The sequence below is a fragment of the Chlorocebus sabaeus genome, chromosome 12, assembly GCF_047675955.1.
Source record: "Chlorocebus sabaeus isolate Y175 chromosome 12, mChlSab1.0.hap1, whole genome shotgun sequence".
Taxonomy (NCBI): Eukaryota; Metazoa; Chordata; class Mammalia; order Primates; family Cercopithecidae; genus Chlorocebus; species Chlorocebus sabaeus.
Window position 1 is genome coordinate 47,720,665 of NC_132915.1, and position 23,446 is coordinate 47,744,110.

Below are 23,446 nucleotides of genomic sequence, written 5' to 3' on the forward strand. Positions count from 1 at the left end.
TCTGGGCAGACAAGTGACATCAGATATCAACAAAGGCAGTCTGCAATATTGAGTTCTAAATTGAAGGGAATTTGTTGGACTGTCTTTCAGGCAACCCAAACTTCATTTCTCTCAGTCAGCTTTTGCTTATGTACTGCATGACAGTAAACACGAGAGGTTTACCCCATGGTGAGCATCTGGAGTGCAGCTATTCTCCCTATTAGCAAGTGTGCAGAGCCGCATGCTGTAATCATCAGCTGCGCTGGGTCTGGCCAAAATCTCAGGAGTGTTGACAAACTCCCAACAAGAACACTCAGGAGAAATCTTCCCCACCTCCCAGTGGAGGAAAACAAGATACTTGTGCTCAGCACCAATGTTTTCTCAAGACACAACTCAGGACCCACTCTAACAAACAGATAAATACAAAAAAAAAAAACTCAAAACTCCGACAGTGAGGACCCACAGAACTTTAACCTTTCCTAGTATAAGTAAGTCTGTCCAAAAAAGCCCTCCAAGATAAACAGGGTTGGATAATAATGTATGCTGAGATAACCGGAGGTGTTAATTTGTTTATGGCTGTTAACTATAGGCTGGATGTTGGGGTCATCTAATGAAAATGATTGCTTTGGCTGTAAGAGGAAGGATCTACAGGAGCCCTTCTTCCTGGCAGTCATGAGTGAGTGGGGTCTCTTGTCGATTCACTCTATTGCTATTTAATAACAGCAAAGTCATGCCTTGTGCCTGGAGGTGAGGAATCTCATTTATTTTGTTAGACCTAAAACACTGGGGACACTTTTGATACCTAAACTCTGGTCATTTTTATACCTTTTTCCTATAAAAACTCTGATATTTTAAAATCTACTTTCTTGACCTTTTCAAGTTTTAGAAGCCATTTCAGTATAATTTTATCAAAATTACTAGAGATTTTTTAGTGGGAATTACATCCGTGTTATAATAGTTTGCTAAATTTTATAAAATTATATCGCTTATTTACTCTCTTCTATAATGCAAATGATAGAAAATTATTTTACTAGACAGGATGTTACATAGTTTAGTTGGTAATTTAAACATTTTTTTTTTTTTAGAGACAAGGTCTTGCTCTGTCACCCAGGTAGGAGTGCAGTGGTGCCATCATAACTCACCGTAGCCTCGAACTCCTGGGCTCCAGCAATTTTCCTGCCTCAGATATCAATAATTGAAATACGGGGTTATTGGGCCATTATATTCATTGGCACAATAATTATTCTCATGCTGAATATTTCATGCTTCTTCCAGAAACAATGTTTAGGAGTAGATTTTGTCCTGAAAACCAATTTTCTTTAGTTTTTAAGAGAATTTTTAATTAGGGAGCGTGATTCAACAGAGAAGACAGTGACCGAAGACTCAGAGGATTTTGGTTCAAGTCCTGATTCAACTACTTTCTTTTTTTTTTTTTTTGAGACGGAGTCTCACTGTGTAGCCCAGGCTGGAGTGCAGTGGTGCAATCTCGGCTCACTGCCGGCTCTGCCTCCCGGATTCGTGCCATTCTCCTGCCTCAGCCTCCCGAGTAGCTGGGACTACAGGCGCCCGCTGCCACGCCCAGCTAATTTTTGTATTTTTAGTAGAGACGGGGTTTCACCATGTTAGCCAGGATGGTTAACCTCATGATCCGCCCGCCTAGGCCTCCCAAAGTGGTGTGATTACAGGCATGAGCCACCGTGCCCGGCCCTGAATCAACTACTTTCTAGATTACCTAGCACAAGTCACCTAAATTATAAATCTCAGTTTATTTGTTACAAATATGATTAGTAATAAGGGTCCTACTACTTTACAGTACTGATGTGATTACAAAATAATGTCATATGTGTGAAAACATTCAAATTACATAAAGTCACTGTTGCTTTAGTACTTGTGGTTAATAGACACTCACTAGCCTAACTTCATGGTGACAGAAAAAGGAACAGTGCAGTAGGTTGTTTAAAAAGCTTTCTGTAGTTCAAACTATCATGCATACAGTGGCATCTTAGTGCCTGCTCTCCAATAAGCATCTCTTTACTTCATCCTACATCTTCACTTGGCCTGGCTTGCTCTACAAACCTGCTACTGACAACAGTTTTCCCTGCTGATAGCCCTTCTCTTTTTTTTTTTTTTTTTTTTTTTTTTTGAGACAGAGTGTCGCTTTGTCATCCAGGCTGGAGTGCAGTGGCGCGATCTGGGCTCACTGCAGCCTCCAGCGGGTTCACGTCATTCTCCTGCCTCAGCCTCCCGAGTAGCTGGGACTACAGGCACCCACCACCACGCCCGGCTAATTTTTTGTATTTTTAGTAGAGACAGGGTTTCACCGTGTTCGCCAGGAAGGTCTTGATTTCCTGACCTTGTGATCCGTCTGCCTCGGCCTCCCAAAGTGCTGGTATTACAGGCGTGAGCCACCGCACCTGGCCGATAGCCCTTATCTTTATCTCTGTTACTTAGTATTTTTGAAACTTCTATCGTTGGTCCCTGCATTCTGGGCATCCATTCCAGGCTACCTGTGTGTACATGTTCAAACAAAGTAACCTTATACAACATAACCTCAAAAACATAGTAGGATGATGGAATCAACCAATCCTGTAGCTTAGAGAATTATGCAAAATAATTTATTTTCACATTTGTAAACTTCAGAGGATACTCTAAATTCATACAAGAAAAAAATAATAATCTTAATTATGAGCCAGAGCAGAAACTTTTCTTCACCTACCTCTACTCTGGGGCCTCCCTCACTTTTGTGGTAGAAAATCAGGTCTTTGCTTCTGCCAGTCTTAGGCTACACATGGCTATTTCACATGCTAGCTAAGGTAAAAAGATGCTTTACTTTGCATTTGACTAGTACATTCAGGATGACAATTATGGAATACTTGTCATATTCCAGGCATAATGCTATGTGTAAGAGGCACATGATTTTCTCTTACAGTGCTTGTGGACTACTTGTAGAAAGGGGTCTGCTTTGAGTATTCTACTCCAGTTATTAGTGGATGAATGAATGTGGGAAGCGGGAAATGAAGGAACCTCTAAATTTTACTCCAACTTACAGAGTCTGTTATCCTCTATATAAAATATAATTATTATCACAGATTATATACATACACAGTATGCTGGGGTTTTTAAAATTAGAATTATAATTTGGGCATTAAGAAGTACTGTTGCTGTTGCATTCCATTTAATTGCCTGTGAATGTATTACTTCCTCTACATGTTCAGGAGAGTTCATGGTTGCTTGGACCTGGTAGGGATTAAAGGAGAAGGTAGAGTAATGACTCACCATCCCAGTTGTCTCAAGACTCATCCAGTTTTAGCACTAACAGTTCCACATACTGGGAAACCCCTCAGTTCTGAGAAAACAAGGATAGCTGGCGCCTTAGAGAATGTCTGAGTCATATTTCTTCTTATATGTTGCATCATTCAAACTTACTGTGGATGTTAGAGAAGACAGTGTGGTGATAATTGAGGTTGGCTCCCAACATCCATTTCATCCTAGTAAACTTCTACACTCTTGCTGTGTTTTGTTAGAGGTGGCAAGGGCTAAGGCAATTTGGCTCAAAGTGATGTTAGGAGAAGCTTGCTGGGGACTTCTGAACATGGCAGTGCCTTACTTTTAAGAGAGAACATAGAAAGGCAGCCTTTCTCTCCTGTTAAATGCCCCAATATTCCTGGCAGTCATCCCACAACCTTGAAAGGAACAAGGCTTGGAGGGAAGCCAAAAGTGAAGGCAGAGAAAACAAAACCTGGGTCTTAGATGATACTGTTCAGTTGTGAAATAAACCAACTCCACAGCCCACTGGACCTCTGACTACTTGTTGGTAAACAAATATCCTAATGTGTAAGCCAGTTTAAGTAAGGTTTCTGGTTTGTTTGTTCCAGCTAAAAGCATTGCAGATGATGATCATGGAAAGTAATAAAGCCTTTAATTACCAATTGTCCTGACTGAATGGGTGAAAAATGTATCCTGGCATAAGAAGACGGTCATGCAGTGAAAGCAGAGCCATAAAGAAATTGTTGCTTTAACTTTAAAAGTACAACTAGAACAAGGAATGTTTTTGTTTTTTAAAAAAGAAGAAGCTGTGAAACAATGGAATAGACCATTGACCAATAAAAATTAGCTGGAGGTTGCATTGTTTTAAATCCTCAAGTTGATTGTTAAAAATAGTAAAAAGTTTTTAAAGGCCATATGCTTTAAAAGGAGGTAAGATGCCTAATTCCAATAACAGAATCTATCCACAGCACTGCTTTTTGGTCCCATGCCCCAGGAGATCCCTTTTGGTTTGTCAGATGTTATTTGTTGAATGGATATGATATTCCTGACATTGTAAATGTAAGCCCAAATCAAAAAGGATAGAAATAGAAATGAATAGACCCATTCTGCAAGACAGAGAGAGACAGAAATGAAGAAAGAATAGGAGAATAAGAGAAAGAAGTTTGTTATAAATTATTGTGCTTTCAACTTATCACAGAAAGCTCATTTTTGTATTCCCAAACTGCAAAGACAACAGGTTAAAATAATAACCTTGAGTATAGATAAAAGAAAGTTGATTAGAAATTCAACATGGGTTTCATTATTCGTTCTGTATCTTAAGATGACATTCATCATAAAGGCACACCAACCCAGAAAATAGTTACCAACTCTCCATTTTAGACAACATGAGACAGTATGAGAACAGCAGGTCTGAAAAAAGGAAAGCATTTTTTGCATTACACTATTAAATGGAACACTTAATCAGCTTTTTTTGCCAAGAGAAAACTTCCCATTATGTTAAGTTATAAATAGGGCTATGGGGAAAATGTCTGCAAATAGAAAGGCTGTGGAGATGTGTCCGTCGACTTGAGTTGTTTCATAAAGTGTTAAGAGAGTCAGCATTTGTCAAAGATTCTTGGAAACCTTGGTTTAAGAAATTCTCTTTACGTTTTAGTCTGAGATTTGATGTCCCAACTTGGTAAATAGTGCATTTTTCAGGACAAATCTGTCAGAGTTTCCTCTTGTTCCCCCTTCACTCCTGTTCCCCCTTGTCCTTAGGCCATTGCCAGGTGTGTGAGTATTATGTCAGATCTCCAGCATTATGTCATGGAAAAGCAACAGGAAGATCTGTAAACTGCCTTTCAAAATAGTTCTCCAGGAAGCCAGTCTGAATTTACTCTGGTTTTAAAAAATGAATCATGCGTTTGACCAGCAGTGACTTTAAATCCTGCTTTTATCCACAAGAGATAAAGAAATGAAAATGTGCGTATTGGTTTTTGCTGGCAAGATGTTGACCTAAAGTTTGTAGCATTCAGCATAAAATAAATGCACATGCTTTATTCAGAAATCTCATCCATTGTTAGATGGGATCATTTAGACACAGGACTAATAGACTCTACCTATTCTTCTCCAAAGGAAGGCCTTGAGGATTTGCACTCTGTATGACATGATGGAAACAGACCCATTTTCTGATAGAGTATTTATTTGTCAAAATCCAATAAATGAATGGTTGGAGAGTCGGTATAGAATCTGTTCTGGAGCTTCTGAAGCATCCCTAGACTGAATTATATCCTGAATTATACAGGTCTATCATCCTTCTCAACTGCAAGTGGTCAAAGAGCTCTGAGCCTGTGTATTTGAAACTGACTGGTGATGAAAAGTGTAGTTTAACTAGTCTTGATTCAGCCTGGTTTAAGCGGGACACATTTTAGTTTCTTAGGTTTGTGACACAGATGCCTGCTGGATGAGCACGATGCTAGAAGATGAACTAAAATGTACAAATATGTCATTTTTCTGCATAGGTGATATATACATCAAAGAAGAAGTACAAGACCCCTATATGTTGTCTTCTGCTTTCCAGATGTTTCTGAAATTACTTACTCCCTTTCAGTCTGGCCTTTCTGTAGAAGGAAACCTTTGATGCTAATCAGCATTTGAATTAGACCACTGATGTTGAGAGTTCTTGGGGCTAGCTTTTGCCTCTGAAGAGAACTTGCATAGGTTATCTACTGTAACCTACAAGGCAGTCAGTGCCCCCATACTTTATCCAACCTTACAGCACTCTGGTTCTTTTGATTAAACTATTGGCCGCCTCTTAGGTGCTCCTGCCCTTGCACAGTCCCAGTTGATGATAAGACAGTTGGTGGCCATGGCTGTGGAGATTTAGCTCAATATGGAAGTAGTCAGGAGTTTGACTGAAAGCTGGAATGTCAGGGTACCCCCTCCTGGACTTATTCAATATAAAAATTAGATTCTGACTTAGTTCAGAGGAAGTTTGCTATTAATCCGTAAAACCTGAGTCTCTTGTGCTGCAGTTTCTGTGTTAATATTATTTTAACCTAAAAAAATTCATTAATATTCTAATAAATAATAATTTAATATTAAATTTTATATTAACAAATATTAAACTTTAATAGGAATGAAATTATAAATTATATTAATTTATATCATGTAATATAATTAAAATTAATATTAATTAGTTTTTACATTAATAAATATTAAATTTTAATAAATATTATTTTTATGTTAATATTATCCTGTGCAAATAGAGTACAAGCCTTTATCAGCTTAAAAACTGGGTTCCCTTGCACAAAACTATATCCTTGTTTTGCCATGGTGTTCTCAACTGTCAAGGTTTAATCACTCACATTTTTAAACTCTTATTAGTTCACTTAGTCACTTCTAAATTACAAGTATAAAAATTCAGCACATTTTTATCATCATGCCACCGCACTTCAGCCTGGGCAACAGAATAAGACCCTGTCTCTATCTTTTTGTTTAAAAACAAAAACAAGAAACAAAACCTTACTACATTCCTAAATAGGTGTCCTAATAAATGTATGCCTTGGTTCTATATACACTATGCCTATTTATATCTTAACATTGATCTGGCTCTTGTATCTTCTAACAGAATCCCTGGTGATGATTTTTATTCTCTGTGCCATGGTATTCACAGTGATCCTGGGATCTACTATTTTTAACCCCTATGCATAAATTAGACATTATCACTAAGTTTAGGTTTGTTTAGATTTCTTATCCGATTTTTGTTTCCTCTTTTTCCCCACTCTTTTACCCTTATCCACAGGTGGTATTCTTGAAATGATTTAAATAGTCTATGGAGTTATGAACTTAGAATGAGTTGAGAGTGCCTTGCTTCTTTTCCCATATGATATTATCATCCCAGAAGGAAATCCTGCCTTGTGGTATAGTTCTTTTCAAGACGAGAAAGGAACATATTCTCTGAGCTTTAAAAGTACTGTATTTCTTGAGTATATGATGCCATTGAATCCATGAAGAAAGATGCACCACTAATATTACGTGCACTCCAAAATAGAAAAAATAGAAAAAAAAGCTCAAGATGAAAAATCTAATAGACTTGCACTTAAGAGGGCTACATCATTACTATGTGAGTAATTAAATGAACAAACAAAACCACCGTGTGAAAAGAGACAGCAAGAAAATGTATTTCTCAACATTGGCACTGGTGGAGGAAAGAAAAAATTCTCCCCTGATTATTTGAACCAAAACCCAGTACAAATACATATTTTCAGTCTGAATTCATGAAAGTGATCGTAAATCACCATTGGATTATAGGACATACCACAATTTTAGAGATGATGAAATACATTGAAAATTGTTTATTTTTAAATCAATGAAATACACTAAATTGTTCAAAAGTTAGTGTTTGTCTATATTTTTCTTCTAAAAGGTTTGGGTAAGCATCTATACCTCATTGTCCTACTCCAAACTGGATTTCCAGATGTCTTAAGGTCATTTATCACTGAATAAACCTCTCTGGATTCAACTTGATGTTTTCTCCCAGCCTCCATAAAGATGGAATATTTTAGAGGCTAATGTCCATAATGAGGTGTGTACATTTTAAAGACCCTGGGAGCAATACAGTATTGTCTTGCTCAGGGCAGTGTACATCAAGATGTAATTGTCAGATGTAAAATGACACTGAAAGTATATTCAATCTAACAGCTGGCTTTATAATATTGGTTTTCAACACTCTCTTTCCATCAGAGCCACAATAGACTATCATCTTACTAAATTTCTCAAATTAAATAGAATCAGCCTTCTCATTCATATTGAATGGTAGACTCCCAGTGAATACCCTGATGCTTTATGCAACATATGTGCGGTTGAATTACTCTGCTACTGACCCATAGGTTCTCCCATGGTGTCATTATGATAAAATAGAAGTATGAGGTCATATTGAGTAAAATAATGTAAAATGTTTTTGTTTAAGAATGACCTGAACACTGTCTGTTCATCAGATACAGTTATATGCAAATTTTCTTCTACTTCGATCTAGATCAGAGTTTTCCACTCTGGATCATTAGTGCAGTTATTAATATTAATTAAATTTGGAAAATTCTATCCACTCTGTTCCCTTCCTTAGAATGTCACAATGCCCATTTGAATTTTAAATGCCTTGAAAGGCCCTGGGATAAGGAGATTTAACTTTTCACAGTCAACTTTTTACAATTATTTTACCATGAAGCCATGTCTTTCACACAGAATTTATTCTCATTTTGCTTTACACAGTTTAAGGTGCTGTCTAGATCCTATTTATTCATTTTCACTCTATTAGCAATGATTAGAGAGGCAGATCTGGTAGGACCTTATAGGCTGTTTTAATAGGAAGTCACCGAAGGGTTTTATAGGGGAGTGATCTAATCTGATATACAGTAGGAGTAAGGAAATCAAATTCCCTTCATCAATAAAAAGTTCATTCATTTATTCATTTAACAAGTGTTTAATGAGTTTCTATTATGTATGAGGCATTGTATTAGATATCAAAGAGTGAAATTCAGATGATAATGTAGATGGTACAATGTGACCAATACAATTACAGCCATCCCAGGGCCTGGAATCTTAAGATAATATATTGAAGTGTAAGGGTAGGGAAATTCAGTTCAATAAACACATACCACAGAGCCACTTATGTGCTAGTTAGCTGTTCTCTCCTGGGGTTACAGAGATGAATCCAGTACAATTTTAGCTCTTGGGGAGCCTACAAGCTTGTGGGTGGAGCCACAACTGTTCACTGCCAAGTGTCAGAAGCATTTATAGATCAAGAGTTGAAGAAAGCAGAACAATCTTTTCTTTGCCCAGAAATAACTCACAAACTTAAGGACTGAAGGAGCTGATAAATTTCTTTAGTTCCTCTGTCTACTTTACATATATATTTATATATATGTATTATTATTATTATTATTATTTTCTTTTTTTCTTTTTTGAGACAAAGTCTTGCTCTGTCACCCAGACTGGAGTGCAGTAGCACGATCTTGGCTCACTGCAACCTCCGCCTCCCGGGTTCAAGCAATTCTCTTGACTCTCAGCCTCCCAAGTAGCTGGGATTACAGGCTCATGTCACCATTCCTGGCTAATTTTTGTATTTTTCATTGAGACAGGGTTTCGCCATGTTGGCCAGGCTGGTCTCAAAATCCTGACCTCAAGTGATCCACCCACCTCAGCCTCCCAAAGTGCTGGGATTACAGGCGTGAGCCACTGCACCCAGCTACTTTACCTTTATTTTAAAGTCTTTATTTTAGAATACTGTATGCCATAACTTTCAAAAATAATGCATTTTGTTATCAAAGACTATAGGAAAATATAAAAAAGAAAATTTGAAGATTTCACAGCCATGGAGCTGGCTTGTTCCAAGACAAAAACCAAAGTTTCCTAGAGTTACCTTGGTTCCTGACAGATTTTTTAGTTTTGGTGCTAGTCCAAAAGGTTCTTATAATCAACTCCCTTATTATAGGCAATAACTCAGGAAAGGTCTGTGTTTATACATCAACAATCACAATAACAACAACAACAACAACAAAACTAATTAGATATACTGTAGCACTGAGGTGATAGTGCTATAGTATATCTAATTAGTGATGATTGATGAGCGCTTTACTTTCCAATAAAATGTGATTTTTAGCTACTGGTGCTCAAGATAATGTCTTTCACTACGTTATTGTACTTAAATCTAACCCTAGCAACGCCCTCTTTCCAAAGCCATTAAGTTATGACAGAATCTTACGAAGTTGGCTTCATTAATTTGCCCATTTTCTAGATGAGGAAGCCAGGGGTTTGTGACTTGATTAACCCAAGATGACACTGCCAGTAAGTGGCAGAGCTGTGATTTCAGTCTGGGTTGGTCAAATGGATTGCAATGCTAATTCTGTTAAGGGCAGCTTAAATGCTGCTCATTTATCATATTTTCTCATTTTCTTGTAATCTTTTTTTTCATTTTCCCTATTTTATTATTATTTTATTTTTTTGAGACAGAGTCTTGCCCTGTTGCCCAGGCTGGAGTGCAGTGACATGATCTCAGCTGACTGCAACCTTCGCTTCCTAGGTTCAAGCGATTCTCCTGCCTCAGCCTCCAGAGTAGCTGGGATTACAGGCACACACCACCACACCCAGCTAATTTTTGTATTTTTAGTAGAGAGGGGGCTTCACCATATTGGCCAGGATGGTCTCGAACTCCTAACCTCAGGTGATCCGCCCGCCTCAGCCTCCCAAACTGCTGGGATTACAGGCGTGAGCCACTGCGCCTGGCCCTTCCCTATTAAATTTTAAGTTAGTTCCTCAAGGAAGGAGACCTTGACCAATTTCTCTGTCTCAACAGCTCCCAGCACAGAGCCTAACACATGGAAAACTATCACTAAATAGGTGTTTAATGCCTGGATCATAGATATATAAGTGAATTAATAATTTTGGCATCCTAAAGACATTGATTACTTGCTTGTAGAGATCTGTGGTAGGTACCATTTATCTTTCCTCACCACACTGTCTCCTCCATCTCATATTTTTGTTGCTCATTTGACTGGCATGATCTTGTCATTCAGTTTCTTTTGAAATTTTACTTTCTTTATCTAAAGTTTAATAACATTTATTATGTTACCCAAAAATATTTTAAACCGGTGTTCTTATGGTCTTCCACATATATTAACTTTGAGGGCCTGTTGTTGTTTTTGGTTGGGGAACGGCAGGGGTTATAGTGATATGTGAGCCTTTTATGTAAAACTATACTTCCAAGAAATTTCTCAAATCGAGTGCCCCGTGGAAGGATCAATAGAAGGGAATAATGATGAGGTTATAGCCTCTGTTCTATCATTTTATGGCTTACAATAAAATAATGTTATAATTGTCATAAGGGTGATGTTACTTACCCTTTTCTCATAGAAACTTCTTTCACAAATAATACTCTATCTCATCACATTCTAGTTTCTCTGACTCTAGATTAATTCTTTTATTTCAAGTATCTGCAATAAGTTTATGCTTTTTAAAAGTTATTTTATAGAAACATTTTTATCTTGTTTCCTTCATACTTCAATTTATTAGGCATGATTAACTCCTGAATACTTTAAGGCCTTCTTCATGATGTATTACCAAACAGTGATGTAGAATCATGGCAGTTGGTTGTCGTGAAGGATTTTATGAATATTTGAATCTAAAAAGCCTCATTCTCCCATAGCTCAAAGAATGCAGGGTTTACATGTTTCTTTCTAGTTGCTTTGAACCCATGGGGAACACAGGTCTAAATCATATTAGGTTTTGTTCACCAGGCTCAAGTCAGCCTCTGAGGTGGTGCCCTGTAGTCTTGACCTCTTTCCAAATGACCCGATGATGAATTCACCCAGGCTTTCCCTTTCAGCTACAGTTCTCCCAACCAACCTAAGCGTCTTTTGACAAACAGTCTGAATATCTTAATCAGTTTTTCTCCTCTCTCATTACCTCTCCTGTCAGGACCCTGGCATTGTGCCCAGTGGAAGAAAAACAGTAAATTTCCATTAAAGATCATCAGTGGGGTTTCCATTGGATTTCTAGGTGCCACCTTTGAGAGTTGCAAAGGCTCCCATTACAGAAGCTGCCCAAACTAGGTGTTTTGGAATTCTTGGCTCCCTGGAATGGAAAACCACTACTCACCCTTTTATTCCACTTCCCCCTTTTCCAGTTTGTATCCTGTTGTTCCATATGTGCCCCTCCCCATCTTCTCTGGTTCATCTCTCTCCCTCTCTCCCTTTGCCCCTGGATCTAGTCTGCCATCGAGTCTGGCCAACAACTTTCTTGACTAGACTTGCCTTGAATCTCCCTCTTCCTTTTTTTCCAGAGCTAGACCTCCCCAACTGGCCCCTAAATACCTCACATGTTTGTCTCCCTCCAGCCTCATGATGTAAGAGCTGAGGCTCTACCTGCGTAGCTGCATCTTTTTCTTTATGGTGCTGTGCAGTTCTCACTATATTGAAATTGACAGAAAACACAAATCCTCATTTCCAAGGCCAAAGAATTACATGACTTTCTGATCATGCCAGCCACAGCAAATACCTTCTATTCAGTGTCGTTCCGCATCTACGCCTCACCCTCAGCACAGCTGCTGTGTTTTCTTCATTTACGTAGACTGAAGGCAACTAAGTTGTCTCCAGACCATGAGGTTGATGAGAGGATGGAAATGGAAGACAATAGTGATGACACAGAAAGGTCAGGTAGCAGATGGCAGGGGCACTTTACCAAACCTCTGTGAATGTCTACAGTTTAAATTCCAAAATCATTCTATAGGTTTGGCATTGGGCCACCCTGGGATGTAGATTCCAATCAGGCCAAGCAGCAGTTGATGTGAGAGGAGGGAAGAAACATCATGCCATGCTCATGTTCCTACAAGTTTTCTCTTTGGAGAGAAGAAAGGGCAAAACTTGGAAAAACAGAATGAAAAAAAAAAAAAGACTTACCTTGGGCTCAAGTTAATTTAAAACTATTATGATGGTTCCTTGAAGATTACATATAGCAGTAACTAAGATTTTATATAATAATGTATCATGTTTAGATATAGAAGACCTTTAAAAAGACAGGGAGGAAACGAAATATCACTCATATTAATTAATGTAATCTTGTGGGTATTCTTCTTCACCTGACCATTTCATGGCCCCAGATAGCTTGGTTTGGCTCTATTTCTTTTTTTAAAAGAAACAATTACTCTTGGGATCTATTTCTGCTCTTTCTAAGCAGAGAAAGCTACAGTTAAGTTACCCACATAATTTATCATAAATATCTTTAAACCTGGTTGCTTAGCTCTTCTTCGGAATGTTAGGTCTTGAACAAATTATATTTTAGATACCCATGATTAAATTGGCAAGACGTGCAAGTTGAATGTAGTCCAATTGTGTTTTAGAGATTTTTCTCCAAACACATCTTCTCTTCACTAATTCATAAAGATTTAGGTCTACAAAGCAATCTAGTTTTCCAATTCCGAATGCCTGAGGGAACAGAGAAATCATAGGGTCTTTGGTGAAGAACACCCTATTCAAAGAGTATGCTTATGAAAGTAAAAATAAAATGGTATGGCTCGTTGGTATAAGACAGTTTTTTCTTTTCTTTTCTTTTTTTGAGACAAAGTCTCACTCTGTCTCCCAGGCTGGAGTGCAGTGGCACGATCTTGGCTAACTGCAACCTCCGCCTCCTGGGTTCAAGCAATTCTCCTGCCTCAGCCTTCCAAGTAGCTGGAATTACAGGCACACACCACAATGCCCGGCTAATTATTTTTGTATTTTTAGTAGAGACGGGCTTTCACCACGTTGGCCACGGTGGTTTCAAACTCCTGACCTCAAGTGATCTGCCTGCCTCGAGCTCCCAAAGTGCTAGGATTACAGGCATGAGCCACCATGCCCAGCCAAGAAATATTTTGTTATGGAAAAAATTTTAGTGGAAAACTGCTCCTTTGTTTCTATTAACTAGTAATCTTTATTATTTAGATAAGCAAAAGTCATTAATATTATCTATTGTATTCTACTCGTGTTGCTTAATTGTGTTTTACTCCCATATGCACTGGAACCCTGGATACAGAATGAAGATTTGAGTACATGTTACCGGTCTGCCATTAAACAAATGTGTGCTTGTGGGAAAGTTTTGTTTTTCCTTATTTGTAAAATAGAAGTCATATTAATAATATCTACTTCTCAAGGAGGTTGGAGAATTGATTTTGAGAATAAATGTGAAAAGCAGGTTTATAACAATAAAAGATTTATGTATTCATCCAATGAACATTTATTGAGTTTCTGTTAGGTAACAAACACTATCCTAGGAATTGGGACTATAACAATGGAAATCAAAGCCCGTCTCTATGGCACTTTGCTGTCCAATGGAGCCCATATTCAAGCAGTTAAAGAATGAGATACTTCCCTGAATTAAAGTCTATACAAAGTGCAGGAAGAGCAAGGAAAGCACTCAAACCTGCCTGGAGTTCTCACAAGAGCTTTGCAGAGAAGATAGACATTTGAGCTAAATTAAAGGAGGAGGAAAATTTTCTCAAATGATTGAGCAGTGGAAATTGATCCAGTGAGAAGAAATAGAATGTGTGCAGACCCAAAAGCATGAGGGAAGATGGTACATTTATCATCTGGAGCTCAGGATGAAGAATTGAGTTGCAAATAGAGATCTGGGAATTTTCATCATAGAAGAAGCAATTGAATCCTGGATAGAATGAGAAAAGAGAGTTAAGGATTGTTTCAGAGGGAAGATGGGGATAAACATCAAGTAAACCCATGAAGAGGAATGAGAAGTAGTAGCCTGGGAGGTAGATGGGAAGCCAGGGTAACGCAATGTTTTGGCAATTAATGGAAGAGAAAATTCCAAGAATAAGGGAGTGGCAATAGTTTCAAATACAGCTGAGAGATCAAACAAGGTATCTACTAAATTAAAAACTTAGATGTCTTGATCATCTTAATGAGGATCAGTGAAGAGGTAAGAAGTGGAAGCTTACAGCAATGTTTTGAGGTGTTAATAGGAAGTCAAAAGGTGAAAAGATTATTATCTCACCTTTGGCTGAATATGGAAAGAGAAAGCTGAGACATTGTCAGAGAAGAATGAGAGGGTCAAAGATGTTAGAGAATGTTGATTCTTATTTCCAGCAGCTTTGCTAGGAGAAGAAGAAACTTTATGGAGATGTAACTAGGGAAGACTGTAATGTTACAGGGGATGTTTCAGTTCGAATAAAAAAGACTGGAACATTTTTTTAAAAATTTTACATATATATAGTATATATATCTACATAATTTAGAACATTTTGAGTCCCCACAAAGTACATTGTGATGTTTTTATCAATTAAAATATGAATATGAGTATTATAGCCTATGACTGAAGATAGATTTTAGAAACACAGGTAATTTTCTTTAAGTTCAAGCTGAGAGGAACAGTTATCCATCCTTTCATTTAAGAAGTATATTAAGGGCCAAGTTCTGTGGCTTACGCTTGTAATCCCAACACTTTGGGAGACCAGGGCGGGTGGATCACCTGAGGTCAGAAGTTCAAGACCAGCCTGGCCAACATGGTGAAACCCTGTCTCTACTAAAAATATAAAAAAATTAGCTGGGCATGGTGGTGGGCACCTGTAATCCCAGCTACTCGGGAGGCCGAGGCAGGAGAATTGCTTGAACCCAGGAGACAGAGGTTGCAGTGAGCTGACATGGTGCCTCTGTACTCCAGCCTGGGCAATGGAGTGAGACTCTGTCCCCTCCCCCACTACCACTCCCAAAAAGAAATATACGTAAAAGACAAGTGTGTTCCCTGCTGTTCTAGAACTTACAGTCTAATAGATGAGGCAGATACCACTGTTAATATTATAAAAACGATTATTGAAACAAAAGTATGTTCAGTCTCATTCTAGATATGAAAAGTATGTTATGTGTCATTCTAGATATGAAATCTCACATTTCTAGTTTTCGAGTTGTTAATAAGTATCACAATTATCCCCATTGCTATCCACAAAGATTTCTCATTTCAGCAGGCATTTATTGGACATAGAATGTTGTCAGGCCATCAGGCATAAGAGAAAACAAGGAGTTGGAAGACATATGTTCTGCCATGATAGAAATAATTGTGCTAACTGAACCCAAACCTTTTAAGAGTAAAATATAATATAGGGTCACATAAAATAAGTTTAAATGAGAGATAGATCAAACAATTTTCATAGGAGTTTTACAGATTTACTTTGATACACATGAAGCTTTTTTTTTTTTTTTTTTTTTTAACTGCTCTTTTAACTTATTAAGATCATGGAAATTAGAACTATAAGGGATATTATTGATTGTGTAATCTGTTAATCTATTTTTCAAATTGGAAAACTGACATCCAGGCTGGGCACAGTGGCTCCCACCTGTAATCCCAGCAGTCCGGGAGGCCAAGGCGAGCAAATCACCTGAGGTCGGAAGTTTGAGACCAGCCTGACCAACATGGTGAAACCTCATTTCTACTAAAAACACAAAATTAGCTGGGCATGGTGGTGTGTGCCTGTAATCCCAGCTACTCGGGAGGTTGAGGTGGGAGAATCGCTTGAACGTGGAAGGCAGATGTCTCAGTGAACTGAGATTGCGCCTCTGCACTCCAGCCTGGGTGACAAGATTGAAACTCCGTCTCCAAAAAAAAAGAAAAAGAAAAAGAAAACTGACATCCAGAGAAATGAGGGACTTACCTAAGATCCCACAACTTAATCAAAAATTGACATTCTAAGCATATACTTCCATTTGCATGTTATGCAGCCATTAAAAATTGAGCTATAATGTTAAATACAACAGGAAGATTTTTATGATACAGGGTTAAAATTTTTGATTATCACTTCTTTGTGATATCCCAGTTTAAACTGTTTTTGTGTGTGTGTTCTTTCCCTAGTTCTATTATTCCCAGTTAAAACTCATGATGGTCAGTTTTGGAGTCTTCAAACTAGACAGCCATAACATGTGTGTATGTATACATATATGTATCATATATACATAACATATATGTACACATACATATATGTTATGGCTCTCTAGAAGACTCCAAATTTTTTATATATATAATGAAAATTTATATATGTATACATATATATAATCAAAATTTGTTTCTTTCCTATTCCTGAATGTTATTTATTTTATGCTCTTCAAACTACACAGCTAGGATATCCATTATGATAGAGTCTCAATTACAAGTATCTTTGCTTTCTTCCTGAGTTTAAATGAAATACTTTTAATATTTTAATATTGAGCTTGGTGTTTAATGTACACTTTTGTAGATACCCTTTATTACATTACACAAATGTTTAATCCTATCCTTAGTTTAAATATTTTTTTATGAATCATTGTTGAATTTTATTAAATGATTTCTGAATCTAATTAGTCTCCGAATCTTTTTTTTTTTTTTTTACTTCTTTTTTTTCTTTCAACTTTTGTTTTAAGCTCAAGGGTACATTTACAGGATGTGCAGGGTGGTTACATAGGTAAACATGTGCCATGGTGGTTTACTGCACAGATCACCCCATCACCCAGTTATTAAGCTCAGCATCCATTAGCTATTATTCCTGATGTTCTCCCTCCCTCCGATGCTCTCCCACTCCCTACAACCCCCAACAGGTGCCCAGTGTGTGTTGTTCTCCTCCCTGTGTCCATGTATTCTCATCAGTCAGCTCCCACTTATAAGTGAGAACATGTGGTGTTTGGTTTTCTGTTCCTGTGTTAGTTTGCTGAGAATAATGGCTTCCAGCTTCATCCATGTCCCTGCAAAGGACATGATCTTACTCCTTTTTATGGCTGCATAGTATTCCATGGTGCATATTTATCACATTTTCTTTATCCAGTCTATCACTGATGGGCATTCAGGTTGATTCCATGACTTTGCTATTGTGAATAGTGCTGCAATGAAAATACACATGCATGTATCAATATCTTAGAATGATTTGCATTCCTTTGGGTATATACCCAGTAATGGGATTGCTGGGTTAAATGGTATTTCTGCCTCTAGGTCTTTGCCCTGAATCTTTTAATCTATTAATGTATTTAATCAACTGGTAGATTTTCTCTCTCTCTGTCTTTTTTTTTTTTTCAGATAGAGTCTCGCTCTGTCACCAGGCTGGAGTGCAGTGGCATAATCTTGGCTCACTGCAACCTCCACCTCCCAGGTTCAAGTGATTCTCCTGCCTCAGCCTCCCAAGTAGCTGGGACTACAGGCGCACACCACCATGCCTGGCTAGTTTTTGTTTTGTTTTGTTTTGTTTTGTATTTTAGCAGCAACAGGGTTTCACCATGTTGGCCAGGATGGTCTCAATCTCCTGACCTCATGATCCACCCACCGCGGTCTCCCAAAGTGCTAGGATTTCAGGCATGAGCCATCGCACCCGGCATTTTTTTTTTTTTTTTTTTTTTTTGAGACAGGATATCTCTCTGTTGCCCAGGTTGGAGTGCAGTGGTGCAATCTCGACTCGCAACATTCACATCCCAGACTCAAACGACCCTCCCACTTCCACCTCCCACGTTGCTGGGACTACAAACATACCACCATGCCTGGCTGATTTTTGTTTTTGTTTTTGTTTTTTTTTTTATAGAAAATAAGTTTCACCATGTTGCCCAGGCTGGTCTTGAACTCCTCAAGTGATCCACCCACCTTGGCTTCCCAAAGTGCTAGGATTATAGGCGTGAGCTCCCATACCCGACCTGATTGGTAGATTTTCTAATGTTAAACAGACCTTAAATTTTTTCACTCAGTTCAACTTGATTGTAATATATGTATACAATTTCTAGATTTATTATCAGAATTGTTATATATACAATAAAAGAATAGTAAAACACACCCTAATGTTATCACCTAGCCTTAAAAGATATCAGTATTTTGCTATTTTTTTCTTCATCTATCCTTCCCCTACCTCCATTTTTTAGAGTATTTAAAAGCAAATCTAAGACGTCATGTCATTTCACCCATAAATATCATAATACGCATCATTAACTGGTAGGCACTTTTAGAAGATATAGCAGCCATCCCATTATTACACCCAAAAGAATTAATGGAAGTTCCTTAATATAATTTAATACCTGTTTTATACTCACATTTTCAGGAAAGTCTCTGAGGTACTTTTTATGTAATTGTGTCCTCCCCACATTATTATATAAAAGGAGGTTCATACACTGGAAATTGCACATCACTTTTAGGTCTCTTAAAGCTTCTTTATAGCAGTCTCTACACCATTCATTCCCTTTTGTAAGACATTGACTCGTCAGGGAAACTGGATCATTTGTCCTACAATATTCATTCTGCATTTTGCTAATTGCTTCCTCATGGCACCATTTAACTTATCCTTCAGTCCCCACTTTTCCTGTTAACCAAAATTCACATCTAGAGGCATTATTTAGGTTAGATTCAATTTTTCAGTCAAGAACACTTCATAGGTGGTACTGTGTCTTTCCTATTGCATCGCATTGTGATGTACGAAATATCTGATTGACCCACACTTGGTGATGTTAAGATTAATCGGTGGACACAGGTGGAATCAGCCATCGTAAAGTCTCCCATCGTCATTTACCTAATGGTTTCAGCATCCATCTACAATTATTACCCACGTGTATTATTTCATTACAGGTTGTAAAATGGTGATTCTTTAATTCTATTATGAATCTTGCATTTATTAACTAACTCTTTTTCGTAAAAGAACATTTCCGTGTCAACTTTTTAGGTATAATGAAACAGAGTTCATACAGGAAAGATAGGATAAATGCTTCATTCTTTTCCTTTATTTATCAACTTTCAGACTATGAATTTTTGTCCTAGCAGCCACCAGTGATGATCAATGAGGTGGTTTTGGTTTTGTGTTTTTGCTACTATGGATTTTTATAGTTCTAATGTGTTTCCATCCAATAGAGTTACTCCTTTTGATTTTCAAGTTATCCCATGTTAGGCCACTAGAAGTCACTTCTCAATTTATTCTATTTTCTTTTGACATAATTTCATTCATGTTTAAAAGTCTCTTTGCTTTCTGGAACAACAAGATGTTCCAGGCTAAGCTTTTTTTTCTTTTTTTTTTCTTGCCTTTATCAGATATAGAGTCAGCCATTTCTTCAAGAAGCTCTGGTTCCTTTAAATGGGTATAATTTATTGATATTTTGTACGTGATTTTTTTGCATCTATATTCAAGAGTGATATCAGAGGTATCCATATGTGTATGTGTTAAACACACATTGCCTTGTCATTTTTTGTTATCAAGTTTTTAGTAGGCTCATAGAAAAGTTAAGGCACGTTTTACCTTTTTCTATGCTCTGAACTAATTTGTGTAAGAGGAGAATTACCTGTTTCTCGACTGCTTGTGTATTTACCTGTAAGCCCTCTAAGGATAATTTTTTTTTTTTTTTGAGACGGAATTTCGCTCTCGTTGCCCCATCTGAAGTGCAGTGGTACAATCTTGGCTCACTGCAACCTTCGCCTCCTGGGTTCAAGTGATTCTCCTGCGTCAGCCTCCTGAAGAGCTAGGATTACAAGCACCCACCACCACTCCTGGCTAATTTTTGTATTTTTAGTAGAGATGGGGTTTCACCATGTTGGCCACGCTGGTCTTGAACTCCTGACCTCAGGTGATGCACCTGCTTCGGCCTCCCAAAGTAGTGGGATTACAGGTGTGAGCCACTGTGCCCGGCCAGGATAATGTTTTCTTTTTGAAAACATGCTTATCTACTGATTCGGTGTTGGTAATATTTATTTTACCACCAGCTCAGCTGTGACTTCAACAAAAAAAATAATTTTTAATATTTTCCATAGCATTTTAGGTGTTTTCTATTGGGAGAATTATCTCAGCACATCTGGTACAGTATATTGACTTATGATTTGTTTTTAAGGAAGGCAAGATGGAAGAAAAAGTTTCAATTACCCCAGAGCCTAACTCTTCATTCTCTTTTATTATCGAATTGTTGTGGCTTCAAAGTCTTAGTTGTAAAGTCTCTTTCCTCACACAGCTTCCCGTCCCATTTTTCTTGCCTTCCATCATGGCAGAATTATTCAAGACATGTTTATGGGATTTCCAGCAGAGCTTTAAAATAAAAGATTGGCCACAGTATGATATCCTGGCTAAATTTTCTGTTTCTCAGATACTCAGAAGAAGAAAAAATGCACGATTCTGTCTGAACTACTAAATCTTTAGGAAAATTACAAATTCTGAATTGTTGGAGCATCACAGTGAGTGGCAAAAAAGCAAAGGGACTTGCCAGTTGACTCAAGGCAGTGAGATGTTGGGTATAGCTGGTGTTTTTAATTAGTTACAAAAGATATTTTCTCTACAGTTGACTATTCAAGTATGAGTGTAATAATGACCCTAAGGCTTATATCATAAAATGTTGTCACTTCATCAATTTTAATTCTAATTCTTCTAAAGAGGTTTACCCTTCAAAGAAGCTAAATCTGAGATGTCACATAAAATAGGCTTATTAATGCATTTATCAACATCTGGAACGTACAGTATGTTCTCCCTACTGATTGGTTCTAAAGAGGACTTTAAGATTTGAACAACGCAATCAACTAACTGACATTTATAGGATACTCTGGACATTTATAGGATATTCAGTCAGAATACACATTATTTTCAAGTGTAGATGGCACAGTTACCTCAATAGACTGCATTCTGGGCCATGAAACAACTTTTCAATAAATGAAAAAGATCCAAGTCACACAAAGTATGTTTACTAATTAGACTGGAACTAAATTAGAAATGAATAACAAAAAGATGTCTGCAAAAATTTTCAAAATATTTAGAAATGAAATAACCATTGCTAAGTGAGCCATGTACCAAAGAGGAAATCAAGGAAAATTATAAAGTATTTTGAAGTGAGATTCCACTAGAGCATTACTTGAGAGGAGGAATTTATAGCGCTAAATTTCTGTTAGTAAAGAAAAAAGGTCTTCATACAATGACCTTGGCTTCCACTTTAAACGAGAAACTAGAAAATAAAGGCTAAATGAGACCTAAAGTAAGCAGGAAAACAACAAAACAAAACAAAGATGAGAGCAGAAATTAATTTAAATTGAAAAACAATAGAGAAAAAAATCAATAAAAATAAAAGCAGTTCTTTGAGGGAAACAACTAAATGGATAAACATTTAAAAAGGTCAATCCAGATAAAAAGAAGAATTAAATTACCATATCAGAATGATAGAGAGGCTATTATAGACTGTGTAGAAATTAAAAAGAGAATATTACAAACAACTCTGCTCATCTAAATTCAACAATATAGATGGAATGGACCAATTCCTAGCAAACCACAAACAACCAAAACTCATCCAAGATTCAACAGAGTAGTCCTGTAACTATTTAAAAAGTTGAATTTGGAGTTAAAGTTCTGTCAAAAAAGAAACCTCCAGACCCAAATGGTTTCACTGCAGTTTTTTACCAAACATTTAAAGAAGAAATAACAGCCTGTCTACCCAATCTCTTCTCAACTAATTTTATAAAGCCAGAATAAGCCTGACACAAAAACCAGACAAAGATAATAAAATAAAGAATAACACTATAGAGCACAAAAATTCTCAACAAAATATTACCAAATCAAACTCAGCAATATAGAAAAAGAAATAATACAATACGACCAAGAGCAACCTATACTGGAAACTGTAGGCTGATTTATTACTTTTAAAAATCAGTCAGTGTAATCCACCACCTTAATAGTGTAAAGAAGACACTGTCAATTGAGGCAGATAACAAAACTCAATATTCTTTCATGATAAAATCTCTCAGCAAACTAGAAAAAGGAGGGAGTTTCTTCTACCTGATAAAGAGTATCTACTAAAAAACCCAACCAAACAAACAAAAAGTCACTACAGGTAACATCAAACTTAGTGCGAAAGACTGAACTTTTCCCCCCAACACTGGAGAAGACAGTGATGTCCAATCTCACTGCTTCTATTCAACATTGTACTGGGAGTCCTAGCCAATGCAGTAAGAAAAAGAAATGAAAATTATATAGATCAGAAAGGAAACAAAACTACCCCTATTTGCATAATACGCAGTTTTGGTTGTCTATGTAGAACATCCAAGGAATCTACCAAAAACTACTAGAAGTTTAAGTGAGTTTAGCAAGGTAGCAGGATACAAGATGATCAGACAAAAATTAACAGTATTTCAATTGATAAATGAAATTAAAAATCAATACTATTTAAGAAATAGGGATAAAATGGGGGAAATGATATAGGGCTAACAAAATATGTATGGGATCTGTATGCCAAAAACTAAAAAGTGCTGATGAAAGAAATCAAAGAAGACCTAAATAAATGGAAAAACATACCTTATTTATGGACAAGAATACTTAACATGGTAGTGATGTTAATTCCCCGCAAATAGGTCTATAGATTTTACACCATTCCACTCACAATCCTATGAGGTTATTCTATATATACACAATCTGATTCTACAATGTATATGAAAGGAAAAGGAATAAGAATAGTTGAAACAATTTGGAAAAGAAATAAAGTTGGAGGAATTACATTACACAGTTTTAAGACTTACTATAAAGCTTCAGTTATCAAGACAGGGTGGTAATGGCAAAGAGAGAGACAAATAGATCAATGGAACAGAATAAAAAGTTCAGAAATAGATTCATATAAACGTGGCCAATTGATTTTTGGCAAAGTTGCATAGCAACTCAATGGAGAAAGAATTGTCTTTTTAACAAATCATGTTTTTAAAATAGAAATCTACATATGCAAAAACAAAGCAAAACTCT